This window comes from Miscanthus floridulus, chromosome 6 (genome assembly GCF_019320115.1).
Source record: "Miscanthus floridulus cultivar M001 chromosome 6, ASM1932011v1, whole genome shotgun sequence".
Lineage (NCBI taxonomy): Eukaryota > Viridiplantae > Streptophyta > Magnoliopsida > Poales > Poaceae > Miscanthus > Miscanthus floridulus.
The window spans coordinates 104,073,148-104,086,988 of NC_089585.1; positions in this window are offsets into that span (position 1 = coordinate 104,073,148).

The window sequence follows — 13,841 nt, forward strand, 5'->3', positions numbered from 1 at the left end:
TTGGTACTTGATTGCTTGCACTTGCTTGATCATTGGGTTGAGATGATGTACTAGCCACTTGATCTTGATTAATATCATGAGAGTCACTTGCACTAGCTTAACTTGTATCATCTTGCACATTAGAGTTAGAGAGCACTAGCACTTGATCATCTTCATTATCATTCACTTGCCTAGGCCTCAATTTACAAATATCCATGTTCTTTATGGCATTTGAAAGTTGAATGCCTCTAACATCTTCCAAGTTCTCATTCTCTTCTTGTGAACCCTTGGTTTCATCAAATTCAACATCATGAACTTCCTCAAGAGTACCATTATCCAAATTCCAAACTCTATATGCTTTGCTTGTAGTGGAATAACCAAGTAGGAATCCTTCGTCACATTTCTTATCAAACTTTCCCAATCTTATGCCTTTCTTCAAGATATAGCATTTGCAACCAAAGACCCGAAAATATATAATGTTGGACTTTCTACCATTCAAGAGCTCATATGGTGTCTTCTCTTTCAATCGGTGACAATAGAGGCGGTTGCTACAATAGCAAGCCGTATTGATAGCTTTGGCCCAAAAAGATTGACTCACATTGTACTCACTAAGCATAGACCTTGCCATATCAATGAGTGTTCTATTCTTTCTCTCAACAAGGCCATTTGATTGAGGTGTGTACTTGGCCGAGAATTGATGTCTAATTCCAAATTCATCACACAACTCATCAATTCTAGTGTTTTTGAACTCACTACCATTATCACTTCTAACTCTCTTGATGGTTGTTTCAAACTCATTATGAATGCCCTTGACAAATGATTTGAATGTTGCAAACACATCACTTTTGTCCACTAGAAAGAATACCTATGTGTATCTAGTGTAGTCATCCACTATCACAAATCTATATTTATTTCCATCGATACTAGTGTATTGTGTTGGCCCAAACAAATTCATGTGCAATAACTCAAATGCTTTGCTAGTGCTCATCATGCTTTTTTTAGGATGGGTATTTCCAACTTATTTGCCGGCTTGACAAGAGCTACAAAGCTTATCCTTTTCAAACACAACATCTTTCAAGCCATTAACTAAGTCATGCTTAATCAATCTATTCAATTGTTTCATTCTAACATGATCAAGCCTTCTATGCCATAACCAACCCATGTTAGACTTAGTGAACAAGCATGTGGACAATCTAGCTTCACTAGCATTGAAATCAACCAAGTATAGATTCTCATATCTAAAGCCTTTGAAGATCAAGTTAGAGCCATCTATACTTATGATCTCTACATCATCTATTCCAAATATGCATTTGAATCTAAGATCACACAATTGAGCTATGGATAGCAAATTAAAGTTCAAACTCTCTACTAGCAACACATTGGATATGCTCATGTCATTGGATATAGCAATCTTACTAATCCCTTTGACCTTGCCTTTGCCATTATCACCAAATGTGATACTATCATAACCATCATTGCCATTGATGTTGATTGAGTTGAACATCCTTGCATCACCGGTCATATATTGAGTGCACCCACTATCAAGAACCCAATGCCTTCCTCTAGCTTTGTAATTGACCTACAAAAGAAGATCAATTCTTTTTAGGTATCCAAACTTGCTTGGGTCCTTGAAGGTTAGTTACTAGGCTCTTTGGCACCTAAATGGCTTTCTTCTTTGAGCCCATCCATAGTTTGCCAATAAACTTAGCCTTTACACTATTTGTATCCTTAGTAAGCATATAGCATGAATCAAACTTAATAAAGGATACATTAGCATTTTTGTTCTTATTTTTGCATTCTTGCTCTTTGTGACCAACTTGCTTGCAACTAGTGTAAAGCCGACCATTGTTCTTCATAAAACTAGTCTTGTGATGAGCAAAGGCCGCTTTGCCTTTCTTGGGGGTATAGCCCAATCCCTCTTTGTAGAGAGAAGCTCTTTGGCTACCCAAGGCCATAAGCAAGTGGTCCTCACCACCATAAGCCTTAGCTAGGTTGTGAGTGAGCTTAGTAACCTCCTTCTTGAGGTTCTCATTCTCAACCACTAGTGAGGTTTCACAAGTGAGACCATCACTACTAGATGAGGTAGAAGTGGAAGTGCTATAAGAAGGGTTAGTAGTAGCAATAATGATAGGCATAGATAGTGATATATTAATTAAATCACAAGTTACACCTACATCACAAGTTTCAACATGCTTCTTTTTATTTTGTTCATTAAGCAAAGTGGAATGAGCTTTTTCAAGCTTTTTGTGAGCCTTGCCAAGCTTCTCATGGGCTACCTCTAGCTTCTCATGAGTTGCTTTGAGCTCATCAAGGGCTTGCTTAAGGGCTTTTACCTCCTTATTCAAGCTCTTGTATTCCCTTCTCTTAATGTCAAAGTGTTTTTTAGCATCTTCTAGCATGTCAAATAATTCATCTTTAGTAGGTTCATCATCATCACTATCACTATCATTTTCACTTTCATGTTCATTATTATCAACGTGTTCTTCATCACTTTCATCATCACAAGATTGTACCTTAGTGGCCTTAGCCATAAAGCATGATGAAGATTCGAAGAGAGAAGGCTTTTCATTGATGGCAATGCTTGCAAGAACCTTCTTCTTGGTGGTCTTGTGATCATCACAATCATCATCATCATCATCACTTGAGGAAGCATCACTATCCTAAGTGACTACATATGAACCACTCTTCTTCTTCTTGAAGGCCATCTTGTCCTTCTTTTCTTTCTTTTCCTTCTTGTCCTTCTTCTTGTTCTTGTTGTCATCATCAATGTCACTATTATATGGGCATTGAGCAATAAGGTGATCTTTGCTTCCACACTTGAAGCACCTTCTTGACTCTTCTTTGTTCTTGAATAAAGATTTCTTTCTTCTTGCATGATAGCCCTTCTTTACCATGAACTTGCCAAATCTCTTGACAAATAGAGCCATCTTCTCATCATCAACGTCATCCCATGAATCATCTTCTTCACTAGATATTTCTTGCTTAGCTTTGCCCTTGGATGATGTGGCTTTGAATGCCACGCTCTTCTTCTTCTCATCCTTCTTCTCATCTTTCTTCTCCTTCTTTTCTTCCTTCTCATCATCATCTCTATAGGTATCATCAGTCATTATGTCTCCTAATACTTGGTTTGGTGTCATAGTGTCCAAACCGCTTCTTACTAGAATGGTGACCAATGTACCAAATATTAAAGGTAAGCATCTCAAGAACTTATGGGAGAAGTCCTTGTCCTTCACCTCTTCTCCAAGTGCTTTGAGATCATTGATAAGCACTTGAAGCCTATGAAACATTTCCGGCATACTTTCATCTTCCTTCATCTTGAAGCTTGCAAACTTCTCTTTGAGAATGTATGCCTTTGCACCCTTCACGGCTTGAGTGTCCTCAAATGATTCTTCCAACTTTCTCCAAGCTTCATGTGCCATCTCAATATTCTTGATTTGCTCAAATGTTCTCTCATCAATTGCATCATGAATGACACTTAGAGCAATGTCATTATTTTGGAGAAGCACTTCTTCGGCGGCGGTGGGATTCTCTGGATCACCAATCTCAATTTTGGTTTCTACCACCTTCCACACCTTTCTATTGATTGACTTGATGTGTGTGGTCATCTTTAACTTCCAATAAGGATAATTTGTGCCATCAAATTGGGGTGGCTTCTTGGTGTTGTTGATTTGAGCTATTTTAACATCGAAGGTTGTTAAGCCTCAAATAACGGTGACCTCGGCTCTGATACCACTTGAAAGGTCCTAATGGCTAGAGGGGGGTGAATAGCCTAATAAAATTTTTACAACAACACTCAACAAAGTGGTTAGACAATTATGAGGCGAAGCGAGTGTTGCGTTAGCCTACTTAAAAAGCAAGCCACCTATCACAATTCTAGTTTAGATAGTGTCTATTCACACAATAGCAAAGACACTATCCTATGTTAGTGTGCTCTCAAAGACTAACTAAAGAGTCACACTAACCAAACAAGCAAGCTCTCACAACTAGCTACACTAAAGAGCTTGTCAACTAGTTTACGGTAAAGTAAAGAGAGTGATTAGGATAGTTATACCGCCGTGTAGATGAAGTACTAACCAATTACAAAGATAAATAACAATGAAGACCAATTACCTCGGAATCAATGATAAACACAATGATTTTTACCAAGGTTCACTTGCTTGCCGGCAAGCTAGTCCTTGTTGTGGCGATTCACTCACTTGGAGGTTCACGTGCTAATTGGCTTCACACGCCAAACCCTCAATAGGGTGCCACACAACCAACACAAGATGAGGATCACACAAGCCACGAGCAATCCACTAGAGTACCTTTTGGCACTCCACCGGGGAAAGGTCAAGAACCCCTCACAATCACCACGATCGGAGCCAGAGACAATCACCACATCCGCTCAACGATCCTCGCTGCTCCAAGCCATCTAGGTGGTGGCAACCACCAAGAGTAACAAGCGAAATCCGTAGCGAAACACGAACACCAAGTGCCTCTAGATGCAATCACTTAAGCAATACACTTGGATCACTCCCATTCTCACTATGATGATGAATCAATGATGTAGATGAGTGGGAGGACTTTGGCTTAGCTCACAAGGTTGCTATGTCAATGAAAATTGTCAAAGATGTGAGCCACAGCCGGCCATGGGGCTTAAATAGAAGCCCCCACAAAATAGAGCCATTGTACCCCTTCACTGGGTACTCTGCGCTCTGACCAGATGCTCCGGTCCACTTGACCGGACCCTGGACCTAGCGCCCGATCCACAGATGGATGCCACGCATCATCAGCTTCAAACGCTGTTCGTCTGATTGCAATGGTTATGACGCTGACCGGACGCTCCGGTAGAAACTGACCGGATGCTGGAACCTCAGCGTCCGGTCGAGTATAGTAAGGGTCGAAACCTGGTTTTCCTCGACCGGACGCGTCCGATCCACCTCGACCGGACACAGCCCAGCATCCGGTGGTAAACCCTAGCCACTGTACTGACAGTCAATATGACTGGACGCAGGCAGTCAGCGTCCGGTGCTTCTGGATCCAACATCCGGTCACTGGACCGACGCTGGCATCAGCTCTGTTCTCACTTCTATCTTTTCCAACCTTGCTCCAATGTGCCAACCACCAAGTGTATCACCTTGTGCACATGTGTTAGCATATTTTCACAAATATTTTCAAGGGTGTTAGCATTCCACTAGATCCTAAATGCACATGCAATGAGTTAGAGTATCTAGTGGCACATTGATAACCGTATTCTGATACGAGTTTCACCCCTCTTAATAGTATGGCTATCAAACCTAAATGTGATCACACTCTCTAAGTGTCTTGATCACCAAAACAAAATAGCTCCTACAAATTATACCTTTGCCTTAAGCTTTTTATTTTTCTCTTTCTTCTTTTTAAGTTTAAGCCCTTGATCATCGCCATGTCATCACCATTGTCATGTTATGATCTTCATTGGCTTCTCCACTTGAAGTGTGCTACCTATCTCATGATCACTTGATAAACTAGGTTAGCACTTAGGGTTTCATCAATTCATCAAAACCAAACTAGAGCTTTCACCCTAGGGTAGAGCATTGCCTTAGTCAGCACCCCGCTAACGGACAAGACCACACCAGGGCACAGCTATGTCATGCCGTGTGGCTCTGCACCACCCAAATCCTATCCATCCTGATGGATAGGTGTACGATTATACCCGCTACGATGTGGGGACCACGATGAGGAGTCAGCTCTCCACCCTGACCAGACCCTATGCCCTCGATCCAACCCTAGGAGGTCAAGGCAATAGGATCCTGACCCCGGGAGCAGGCAACACGCGATGGGACAAGTAACTCTTTCCGTATAGTGACATCATGACTTCTCCCTAAAGAAATGGAGCACCAGGATGAAGGCCACGATGAAAGCAAGCAAGCCATACCGGGAAGGGGAGTTGGTAGGCAGCCACCACTCCCCTTGCACTGCCATGGCCGTAACAATACCTCCACTGTACGACGCCCCTTGGCGTAAGGAGCAAGCTCACGACGACCATACCGACGATAAGACTAGATATTCTGCTTGGCAAGGATGCTAGCTTCACCCCTCGAGCTCCTGGCCACTCAGGCTAGGAGAACCCTACTCTGCATATAACCTAGCCCTCGTGGCTATATGAGGGGAGCCAGGCCTTCCTCCATAGGGACATCGAGAACATCTTCCAACAGAATAGAGAACTCCTCTCGATCAATCTCCTACGAACATTTCCCCTTCCTCGAACTCTTACTTCTTGTAGACTGTAGCTTGCATACCCCTTGCTATAGAGCACTTTAGCATTGAGGAACACATACTCACAGTGAAAGGTCATAATGGCTAGAGGGGGGTGAATAGCCTATTAAAATTTTCTACAACAACACTAAGACAAATAATTAGTCAATAAGATGACGAAGCAAATTTTGTGCTAGCACTATACTTGGAGTTGCAAGTCACCTACCTAATTCTATTTTCTATGATCTCTAGTATATCATAACAAAGCTATGTCACCAATATACACCTAGGTGATCAACCTAGTGAGAGTAATACAATTAAATGATACACTATCTAGTCTTAACTACCACTAGCTCTATCCAAGTGAATGTATAATGAAATACAAGAGAGTGATAGAGAGGTATACCACCGTGGCAAGTGACCAATGAGTGAATACCAATGAATACCAAGGAGACAATCAAGACACAATGATTTTTCCTCTGATGTTCACTTAATTGCCGATAAGCTAGTCTCCGTTGTGGTGATTCACTCACTTGGAGGTTCACGCGCTAATTGGCATCACATGCCAAACCCTCAATAGGGTGTCGCACAACCAACACAAGATGAGGACCACACAAGCCATGAGTAATTTACTAGAGTGCCTTTTGGCTCTCCGCCGAGAAAAGGTCAAGAACCCCTCACAATCACCACGATCGGAGCCGAAGAAAATCACCAACCTCCGCTCGACGATCCTCGCTGCTCCAAGCCATCTAGGTGGCGGCAACCACCAAGAGCAATAAGCCAAATCCGCAGCAAAACACGAATACCAAGTGCCTCTAGATGCAAACACTCAAGCAATGCACTTGGATTCTCTCTCAATCTCACAAAGATGATGAATCAAAGATAGAGATAAGTGTGAGGGCTTTGTCTAAGCTCACAAGATTGCTATGTCAATACAAATGGCCAAGAGAGTGAGTTAGAGCCGGCCAAACGATATTTATAGACACCCCCAAACAATAGAGCCATTGGCTTAATTATAGGGCTGACTGTGGGACGACCAGACACGTCTGGTGTGGTGACCGGACGCATCCGATCGCTGCGTCCGATCGTAGCCTGACCGTCACATGTCCCTTTCAAATTATTTAGCCATTGGCGCCCAACGGCTATCTCTATGCATAGTAATACTACGTGATCGGACGCGCTGCTAGAAAACGACCGGACGTAGGAGACGCAGTGTCAGGTCGAGTCTAGAGAGCTCCCAGAACCGCTCTGGGCCGACCGAATGCATCCGATCACACCAGACCGGACGCTACTAGCGTCCGATGAATTATTGCACTGAAAACCCGAGACTTGTTGTTTCACACACCGGACGCGTCCGGTCGCTCTCTGCAATCCTACATCGGGCTATATCACTTTGACCTGACGTTGAATAGTAACTCATCAGCGTTCGATCACTCTATCGAGCCAGAGTCCGGTCACTTTCACTTAGTCGCTCACCTCGGGTCCAAATATCGGACGCGTCTGGTCCTGATTCCGAACGTGTCCGGTCACTTCTATATGACTACCCCAAGACTAGATAAAATACCGAACGCGTCCGGTCCCAATTATGGACGTGTTCGGTCACTCTGTGACCAGTGCGACTAACTTCTTTTCAACTCTATCTTCTTTACCCTTGCTCAAATGTGCCAACCACCAAGTGTATCACCTTGTGCACATGTGTTAGCATATTTTCACAAATGTTTTCAAGGGTGTTAGCACTCCACTAGATCCTAAATGCATATGCAATGAGTTAGAGCATCTAGTGGCACTTTGATAACCGCATTTCGATACGAGTTTCACCCCTCTTAATAGTACGGCTATCGATCCTAAATGTGATCACACTCACTAAGTGTCTCGATCACCAAAACGAAAAAGCTCCTATCCAGTTTCATATTTGCCTTGAGTTTTTTGTTTTTCTCTTTCTTCTTTTCTAAGTCCAAGCATTTGATCATCACCATGCCATCACCATCATCATGATTTTCACCGTTGCTTCATCGCTTGGAGTAGTGCTACCTATCTCATAATCACTTTGATAAACTAGGTTAACATTTAGAGTTTCATCAATTCACCAAAACCAAACTAGAGCTTTCACACAGGTCTTCAGCAACTAGACGTAGGGCTTAGTCCCGAACCAGTATAAATCCTCTATGCTCTGAGTGCTAGCCATCGAATGCCTTGAGCAGGCGCGGTGATAAATTTACTAGTTTGTTCTCAAAACATCGACAACCTGCAAACTAATGGAGGATTAGGGTTAGGGAGAAGTCAATTGGAACAGGGGCCATGCCAATATTTGCCAAAATTGATTAATAAAAATTGTAAAAGTCTTCAAATAAGTATTCCAATGGGTGAACTAAGTTAAATAATGATAATATGACAAAACTTATTTGTATAATAGTATTCTAACTTAGTTTTCAGATTTAATAACAAGTTTCTAAACTCTTCCTCGGTTGGCACGGAGAACCGTGCTAGGCTCGGTGGCTAGCCTAGCCAGGTGAGCTCGCTGCTGGCGCGAGTTCAATTGCCAGAATCGAACTCGCATTCTCACCGGGATTTATTTCCAATAACAATCTGCAAACTCGCATTCTCACTGGGATTTATTTCCAATAACAATCTGCAGCCTCTTTTGTGTGGAGCCACAGAGAAATTACAACACACCCATCAACTATGGAGCCATGGATGGTCCTGGTGATCTCTAGAAGGACGTAGTCTTCTAATTTATGAATAGTTGTAGGTCTGTCTTCTAATTTACGAATAGTTGTAGGTCTTGTTGTGCTTGCGTGGTGTACGAATAGTTGTAGGTCTTGTTGTGCTTGCGTGGTGTGTGCGTCTATAGTGTGGGCATGTGTTCCTACGTGAACCTATACTACAAATTTACCTAGATGAGGGGCTCATAAAAAAAAGAAGTCAGTGGCACGCACTGTGCCGCTCGTGGCTCGTGGCCGTTTGGATCACCAGGTGTTAGGATGATTATAGTCAACTGAACATGTGGGATTTAGTGAATTCACATTTGGCTCGTGTATATCGGAACAATCTGCTGGACACGCGTGCATTGCGTTTGCAGCACGCTCCTTGGAGCTGAGATCGAATAAAAAAATTGCACAATGCTTCACTGGTAACACGTTGTGACTTGTGAGCCTCTTGTGAAGCTCATGCAGGTCGCTTGATAACACGTTGGAATCGTCGTCGGTTGGGTAGCCTCTCCAGATATGACGAGCATCGTCGTTTACCACAGAATCCCGGTTCCGAGCCTCACAATCGCAGTGCTGCATTAGGCTGCATCAAATTCACAGGTTATCCTCCTGTTCTCTCCCTCTTTGTTTCCCTCTAGTTGTACTGAACCCTTTGTTTGCTCCCGCTTTTTATTAATTATTAATAAATTCCTGTAGGGGCCTTGGCCCCTCCAGTTTTGTCCCAAAAAAAAAAAAAATCACAAGTTCTAATTCCAAATGTAAAGTATGCAACACCAAGCCGGATTGCTATCCTCTGCTTGCTTCCTTCGTCCTGGATTCCTCTGCTTCCCACCTCCACTACACCCGTCTCCAGCGATCCTTAGGAGCCATGGATCCCCACCTCAAGCTTATCCTGGACGAGGTCCAGCAATCGAAGTTGGAGTTCGCCCGTCGCTTCGATTCCCATGAGGAGCGCTGGGAGCGGCGCTTCGCCGACCTTGAGCGCGATCGCACCACTCGCGCTGCCGCCGTGGACGCCCGCTTCGACAAGCTGGAGTCCGCCTACACCGCCCCGCCGTCCGAGGATGTCGTCCGCCGTCTCGACGCCCTGGAGTCCGACGTCGCAGCGCGCCTCCGACCCGGTCAACGACGAGCGCGAGGCCCGTGTCGCCGCTCTGGAGGCCGCGACCAATGACATCAGTTCCTGGCGTCCCGAGGTCGAGGGCGTCGTCGACGATCTTCGGCTAAAGGTTCAGAAGGTGTCGATGCACTACGACCGCGCGGAGTTCGACTCTTCGTCCCACAGCCCGGGTCTCCTCATCGGCCCGACGTCGACAGTTGCGCGCCCACCGCCCGTTGTTGGGCACGGCTCTACACCTCTTCCATGGGATATTGGGTCTGGATCCTTCGCGGTCCCCACCCAATTCCCGGCCAATGGTACGTTCAGTTCACCCTCATCTAGTCCGGTTTTCACCATGCCCAATCCTAGACCGCCACCTCCTCCTCCTCCGCTAGCCATACCAAATCCTCTGCCGCCTCCACCCCCTCCGTTTGCCTTACCCGATCCTCGGCATCCTCCACCTGCCCCAAATCCAAACGCCTTGGGTCGTCTGCCTAAGTTGCCGTTCCCAACCTTCGATGGCGATGGCCCTCATTTGTGGCGTACGCTGTGTGAGAAACATTTCGCTATGTATGCTGTTGAGGAGTCCATGTGGGTTCGGATAGCTGAGATGCATCTCCAGAGTGCCGCGAAATTGTGGTATCAGTCTGTCGAGCCCCAGCTTGCTAACGCTACGTAGGCGCAGTTCTGTCAGTTGGTTCGTGATCGTTTCGATCGCGATCAACATGAGTCGCTGATGCGCCAAATCTTCCATGCCAAACAAACTTCATCTGTGTCTGATTACATCACCTCTTTCACTACCTTGGTTGATCAGCTTTCAGCCTATAACAAGGCGGTCGATCCTGTGTTTTACGTCACCCGTTTCGTAGATGGCTTACGCCCTGAAATTCGCTCTGTTATTATTGTTCAACGCCCCCAGAGTTTGGATGCTGCTTGTACCTTGGCGTTATTGCAGGAGGAAGCCGGTGTTGGTGGTACCAAGGATTCTTCACGATCCTCCTCTGTTCCGGCTTACAAGCCGAATCTCAAGAATGCAATGCCTCTGCCTCTTCTACCAGCGGCAACCAAGACGCAGGCTGTGGTTGCTGCCCCTGCCCAGTCTGATGCAGAGTCCAAGCTCTCGGCTCTGAAAGCTTATCACCGTGCTATGGGCCTCTGTTTCAAGTGCGTCCTCAAGTGGTCCAAGGATCACAAGTGCTCCCAAGAAGTGTTGCATGCTGTTCAAGATATTTGGGAATCTCTCTCTGCAATTGGCGCTCCCTTGCCTGGTGAGGACGTTTCTACTGCTCCTGAACAATTGTTTCTGGCAATTTCTTCAGCTGTTACCTCTGGTGCTCCTGCTTATAGTACTATTCAGTTTGTTGGTACTCTTGGGGGTATTCCAGTTACCATTCTGTTGGACTCTGGCAGTACATCATCTTTTGTCAGCGAGTCCTTAGTTATGCAGTTGAGCTCTCAGGTAGTTTTGCCTCACCAGATATCTGTCAGTGTTGCTGGGGGAGGGGTGCTTACCACCAAAGGAATCTTACACAATGTGAACTGGAGTATTGATCATGTTTCATTTGTGTATGATTTCAAGATTTTGCCCCTAACCCATTATGACATTATTTTGGGTATGGATTGGTTGGAACAATTCAGCCCAATGCAAATTCATTGGAAGCATAAATGGATTCAAATTCATTATAAGGAGTCAACCATCACTATTCAGGGCATTCAGTCCATGCTTCCTGAGAAATTGTTGTTGCAAGTTTGCTGTGCTACTGTGGAGGTTTCTGTACCAGATTTTTCAGGACTTCCTTATGAGTTACAGAATCTGCTGCAACATTATGCTCATTTGTTTGCACCTCCAGTGGGTCTCCCTCCTCAACGAGCTTGCAATCATGTTATTCCACTGTTGCCTGATTCTAAACATGTGGCAGTCAAACCCTACAGGTACCCACCAAAGATGAAGGATGAGTTGGAAAGATAGGTATCTGAAATGCTTGATCAGGGTATTATTCAGCCTAGTTCAAGCCTATTTTCTTCTCCTGTGCTATTGGTTCCAAAGAAGGATGGGACATATAGGTTCTGTGTTGATTTTAGACAGCTTAATTCTATCACTGTCAAGTCCAAGTTCCTAAGACATTTGTTTCACTTGGCTCAAGTGTTTCAGTGGCTTACAAGGGATCAGTGGAAGCTTAAGTTTACTAAGTGCAAGTTTCCTCAGCAGTCAATTGCATATTTGGGCCACATTATCAGTGCATCTGGTGTGTCTACAGATCCTGCAAAGATCAAAGCTATTCAGGATTGGCCAGTTCCTAAGACTGTAAAGGAACTCAGAGGCTTCCTAGGGCTAGCAGGTTACTATAGGAAGTTTGTGAAGCATTTTGGAATCATTGCTAAGCCCTTAACTGATCTGCTATGTAAGGATGTACAGTTTTCTTGGGAGTCTATTCATTCTGATGCTTTCCAATTGTTGAAAGATGCCTTGACATCAGCACCATGTTTAGCCTTGCCTGATTTTTACAAGCCATTTCACATTGAAACTGATGCTTGTGCAGTTGGGGTAGGGGCTGTGTTGCTACAAGAAGGGCACCCTTTGGCCTATATTAGCAAGGCTCTAGGCCCAAAGTGATGTAGACTAGGCCCGATCTTCCGAAAGGTATGATAGCGTCGATTGGTGGAGACTCGACGTTCACGATCTAGGCTTCGAACCAAGACTGATTCGGACCCCCGCAACCGTTACACCACTGCTCCGTTGGTTATCAACCACGCGAACGCGATTGACCTCGCCGAGAAGGCTTTCCTACAAGCGAATCGAGAACACAAGCAAGAACGGGATGAACGCAATCTAAAATTGCAAATAAATATGAGGCTTATGATAACGAGAAAGAGTTCAAGTCTTTATTCGAAAGGACTAATCGCCACAGGCGAACAAGATCAAGAACTGAGGCCCTGATTCACAGTAAGCAGCCTTGGCGGCACAGTTGCAGCAAAACAATGTCTGTTTCACGAGGAAATCAAGAACTAAACAAAACCCAAACCCTAAGGAGAGCGGCGACTACTATTTATAGAGTCTTGGGCGTCACCCCCCTGGACGCGCTCCTTAATGGGCCCAAACACGATACACGGTCCAATGGACCAAAAGACGGTGTCGCAGCACCCTGGCAGATTCTGGACGCTGACTTGTTTCGACGATTCCCGTTGATTACGAAGGTCTTTTGACGTGAAAATACTTGGATTGGCTTCCTTATCAAATTAGCTTTCCAACCATATGTCGAAAACGGAGTCCGGATGCGTCCTGGGTGACCAGTTTAAGCTAGACTGGTCCTGGAGCCCGAGCCAGACTCGAACTTGATTTGGGTCTCCACCTTGGGGACTCGAACTGAATGAGCTTCGGGCCTCCTTCTCGGTTAGGACACCCTCGCTGATCTTGGTCTCCATATGGTTCTAGCATGGTCATATGTATGGAGGTCATGTCCTCATCACAAAGAACCAAGGATTGTCAACTTATGAAAAGGAGTACCTTGCAACTGTGGTAGCTGTTGATCAGTGGCGCCCTTATTTGATGCAGAATGAATTTTATATTGACACTGACCAGAAAAGCCTTATTCATCTTAATGATCAGAGGCTCCATACCTCTTGGCAGCAGAAACTGTTTACTAAGTTGCTGGGATTGCATTATAAGTTGATTTACAAGAAAGGAGTTGAAAACAGTGTGGCAGATGCATTATCTCGGTGCCCAACTACTGATCAACTTCTTGCAGTCACTGAAGTAGTTCCCAATTGGCTACATGATATTTGTGCTGCTTATGATCAGGACCCATCTGCTATGTCCTTATTGGCTCAGCTAGCTGTGG